The 5,182-nt window shown below is 40.9% G+C and overlaps 1 pseudogene across 1 annotated transcript; it reads right to left on the bottom strand.

Annotated features, from left to right (window-relative positions):
• Positions 1-3,249: 3,249 nt before the first annotated feature.
• LOC116529249 lies at positions 3,250-4,497 on the bottom strand (annotated as a pseudogene). Its single transcript, XR_004259435.1, has one exon. The product of XR_004259435.1 is annotated as a mitochondrial intermembrane space import and assembly protein 40 pseudogene (transcript).
• Between the last annotated feature and the right edge of the window lie 685 nt (positions 4,498-5,182).

A 5,182-nucleotide genomic window follows, 5' to 3' on the forward strand; every position in this document is an offset into this window, starting at 1 on the left:
GTTAACACGTAAAATAACCATCACAGAAGTATAGGTAAATGTCTTTTTGACCTTGGATTAAGAAGATTTTCTTAAACAAGTTGGGAAAAAAAAGCACTATCTAGGAAAGAAAAGCTGGATATCTTTGACTATATATTAAAGTTAGGAACTTCTATTCATATATCATCTTAAAGAAAGTGAAAAGACAAACTATAAAAGGGGAGAGGATATTTGTAACATATATAACTGACCAAGAATCAGCATCTAAGATTTCTTTTAGTTTTTAATATGAGCTCCTTCAAACCAATAAGAAAAAGGCAATCAAATAGAAAAATACATGATACATGAGCAAGATACAGAAGAGGAATTTCTCAGAGAAAACACATATAGCAGATACACACTTGAGGATATGCTCAAATGTATTAGTAACCAGGGAAATGCAAATGAAGACCAGAATGAGAGGCCAATTTGCACTCATCAGATTGGCAAAAATTAAGAAATCTGACAATCTCAAGTGCTCAAGTGTTGGACAGAATGTGAATCAACTGGATTTCTTACACATTTTTGGTGCTGTATAGGTTGGAATAATCATTTTTAAATCATTTGGCTTGCAAAGTTTGCCATTCATAGTCCCTCAAGGACAGCACTCAAAGTTTTAACAGCCAGTACCACAAGGGGATGACCAAGCAGAACAGATTCAGCCAAACCGACGCTAACCAATAGTTCTGCTGATGTGTACTGGCCGGCTACTAATCTCACATACACTTACAACCTAGCATTTCCCCCCTAGTTATTAATATGTACCCAATGGAACTTCTGCTTATATTTAATCAAGAGACAGATACAAGAATATTCATAGCAAGATCATTTGTGGTAGGGAAAAGAAAACTAGAAACAGCCAAATGCCCACTAACAGAAGAATGGATAGAATAATCGTAGAATAGTCATACAATGAAATATTATATACGGCATGCAAAAATATGAATAAATCTAAGTTAATATAATGTTGATGCTTTTTTGCAAAGTCCCAGAAGATTGTATATACCACAAAGTGACTAAAACTGAATATTTAGGCCACACATATATTTGATAAAACTATAAAAACAAACAGAATGTAAATCACAAATTTGGAAAGGAGGAGGCAGAGTTGTAGGATAGGGGAGAATCAGGGAGGCTGCTTTTGTAGCTCTTGGGTTGGGTGATGGTATTATAGGCATTCGTTACATTCTTTTACAAATACCTACAGATATACACTCATTCACAAATAAGAGGTTCATATGCAGTGATAACAATGAACCATAAACCAATAATTATAATTTATCCAATTCTGTGTATCTTAAATTCATTAAAAAATAAAAGACAAAATATGAGCAGAAAACAGAAAATTTTAAAGAATGACCAAGCAAATAAGAAAAAAGGACCTAAATGGAGCAGCTAGAAGTGAAAAATATAACTGAAATATAAAACTCAATAAATCGGTTGAACAGCCGACTGGAAGCAGGTGCTAATAGAATTAATTAACAGGAAGAGACAGCTGAAAAATATACTCAAAAAGCATCCTAGAGAGAGAAAGCTGTGAGAGACAGGTTAAGAAGGGAATATGAGACAGCCTAAGGTACATCTCATAGGAAGCCCCCCAAAAAAGAGGGAAAGGATGGGGCAGGAGCAATATGCAGAGAGACAAGTACTGATGATTTTCCAGAACCAATGAAGATATCAAGCTACAGATGCCCAACAAATTTCAAGTAGAATAATTAAAAGGAAATCCAGGCCAGGCACAGTGGCTCACACCTGTCATCCCAGCACTTTGGGAGGCTGAGGTGGGCAGATCACTTGAGCCCAGGAGTTTGAGACCAGCCCAGGCAAGAAAGCAAGTCCTCATCTCCACTATAAATAAATTAAAAAATTAGCCAGGCGTGGCAGCATGCACCTGTAGCCCCAGCTACATGGAGGCTGAAGTAGGGGGGTTGCTTGAGCCTGGGAGGTTGAGGTCGAGGCTGTAATGAGCCATGATCGCACCACTGTAGTCCAGCCTGGGTGACAGAGTGAGACTGTGTGTGGAAATACACACACGCACACACACATACACAATAATTAGGTCTAGTGGGTTACACACACACACACACACACACACACATACATAGCTCAGATTATATATATATATGATCTAAGCTATCACAACTTATGAGGTCTATGCCTGTATCATCAACTTCATCAACTGTGTGGGATAGTTCCCCACACAGTTTAATCATTCTGAAATGGTACTTGGATTCCCACTTCCCTTGAGAGTCTCTTATTTCAAATTTCCTACAACTACTTTGGAATTTATACATTCTTCCTATTCTTTTAATGATTGCTCTAGAAATTTTGACATATATACCTATCAAAGTCTGAAGTTAATCAGACTCCAAAATACAAAAAACTTAGACATTGTAACTCTATTCTTTCCTGTCTCTCTATATATACCTACACACGCACACGCACACACACAGATGCACACACACACACGCACACACAGACAGACGCGCGCACACACACACACACACAATTGCCATATGTTTTAATTCTATCTTTGAAAACCCCACTAGACCTCATTATTACAGTTTTATACACTCAAGGTCTACTTATATTTAGCCTTTTTTCTTTTTTTGAGACAGGGTGTCTTGCTCTGTCACCGAGGCTGGAGTGCAGTGGCACAATCTCAGTTCACTGCAGCCTCTTCCACCCAGGCTCAAGCGATCCCCACCTCAGCCTCCCAGGTGGCCGTGACCACAGGCACATACCACCATGCCCAGAGAATTTTTGTTTATCTTTTGTAGCAATGAGGTCTTACTATGCTTCCCAGGTTGGTGCCCAACTCCTGGACTCAAGCAATCCTCCTGCCTTAACCTCCTAAAATGCTGGGATTATAGGTGTGACCCACCATGCTTGACCCTATTTATCCCATATTTACTATTTTCTTTTTATTATTTCTTGCATCCTAGACCTTCATTCTGAGATATATTATAAAATCTCACAAAGGTTTGGGTGCAGGGCCTACTTCCAAGTAATCCCAGCTACTCAGAAGGTTGAAGCAAGAGGATAGCTTGAGCCCAGGAGTTTGAGGCTTTAGTGCAATATTGATCATGCCTGTCAATAGCCACTGAACTCCAGACTGGACAACATAGTGAGACCCTGTCTAAAAAATAAAAATTAAAAATTTCATAAAAATAAGCAAAAATCTCAAACTTTCTGAGATTTTTAAATTTTATTTATTTATTTATTTATTTATTAGAAATCATGTTTCCTTTTAATTGAATACTTAATTCACAACATTTCCTCTCTTGCTGCTACTCTGGTAATAATTAGGTCCCTACCTCTCAAGAACATTGCACCTGACCAGACTGAGAGGCGGTGTGAACATGGGCCCCTAACCAGGGCTTTCCGGATTAATGAGGAACAGCAAAGCAGCCTCTCCCTTCACTTAGAAAGGGACTATGAACAGGAAGGTCCAAATCTTCATCATCCAAACACAGAAAACCAGGAGCTCAATGCCAACATGGAAACCAAAATGGATCATGAAGAAGCACAGTCCCCTTCACATACTCAAGGTCAAGATGGGTTTGCAGACATTGTATCTAACCATCTGGCCTCTGCTAGTAGATATGGCCCCACCCCAGCGTTTTTAAGATAAGATGTTTTTGTTTCTATTACTTGTATTATTTCCCCAAGGGGTATAAAATCTACGAAGAAGAATATAATGAATCAGAATAAATCAGCTCACTCACAAGAAACGTTCCTGGGTAATGGTTTTTAGTTGCTGAACTTATTCAGCACATTACTTAAAAGTGGCAAAATTCAGGGTAATCTGAGAAGAGAATTCAAAGTGGCAGCTACAGGTTTAGGTAGGACACACATACAACCCCCATTTTTTTCAGTGTATATGTCAAGAGGCCAAGACCCCTGATCATCAAAATAAGTTATTTTGTATATTACAGTGCACAGGACAACAGAGGGAAAGACACTTTCTTGAAAGGCGACTAAAAGGCATCTGCAAAAGGTCCATATCACTGAAGTGGAAGGACTGGAGCCCAGTGCCTTGTGGCCTTCATTAACTTGACCCCTCCTCTTCTTTGGTTGCAGTGGGCTCAGAGGGAGCTGTTTCTTCTACTTGTTCTGCTGGCTTCTTCTTTTATTCCTCTTCCTCATCCTCATCCTCTTGGGGATAGAGGTCTGGGTATTTCTGCATGCATTCCTGCATGGCCCGGAACTGGTCTACACAGTCTGACCCCTTGATCTCCTCCTTACTGTAGTGAAAGCAGGAAAAGGCCGACTTGAACTGTTCCCCACAGGAGCCACTGGCCATTCCCCCAAGGCACGGGCAGTTCCAGTAAATGTTTCCATTTGGCAATATCAATCCATGCACCTCGTACGGATCATTGGGTCATCAGCCATCAATTCTGCATTGCTTGGAGTTTCATGGTCTTCTTTGGTTACAAATGTGATTCAATCCTTCCCTTCCTGCCAGCAGTAGGACATGGCTGCAGCCTGGCTTTGAGACCTTGCAAGGCCGGGCGCGGTGGCTCAAGCCTGTAATCCCAGCACTTTGGGAGGCCGAGGCGGGTGGATCACGAGGTCAAGAGATCGAGACCATCCTGGTCAACATGGTGAAACCCCGTCTCTACTAAAAAAAAATACAAAAAATTAGCTGGGCATGGTGGCACGTGCCTGTAATCCCATCTACTCAGGAGGCTGAGGCAGGAGAATTGCCTGAACCCAGGAGACGGAGGTTGCGGTGAGCCGAGATTGCGCCATTGCACTCCAGCCTGGGTAACAAGATCGAGACTCCGTCTCAAAAAAAAAAAAAAAAAAGAGAGACCTTACAGAAGCCTTGGCGGCAGCTGCAGCTTCATGCTGTGACATCCCTCTCCTCAGGCCGAGATTTTATATATATATATACACATATATATATATATATACACACACATATATATATATATATACACACACATATATACACACATATGGTCTTGCTCTGTCACCCAGGCTGAAGTGCAATGGCACAATCTCAACTCACTGCAACCTCCTCCTCCCAGGCTCAAGCAATTCTGCCTCAGCCTCCCGAGTAGCTGAGACAACAGGTGCACACCACCACCACCAGCTAATTTTTGTATTTTTTATAGAGACGGGGTTTCATCATGTTGCCCAGGCTGGTCTCAAACTC

This window comes from Sapajus apella, unplaced genomic scaffold (genome assembly GCF_009761245.1).
Source record: "Sapajus apella isolate SASKATOON/1434 unplaced genomic scaffold, GSC_monkey_1.0 scaffold62, whole genome shotgun sequence".
In the NCBI taxonomy this organism is placed as follows: Eukaryota; Metazoa; Chordata; class Mammalia; order Primates; family Cebidae; genus Sapajus; species Sapajus apella.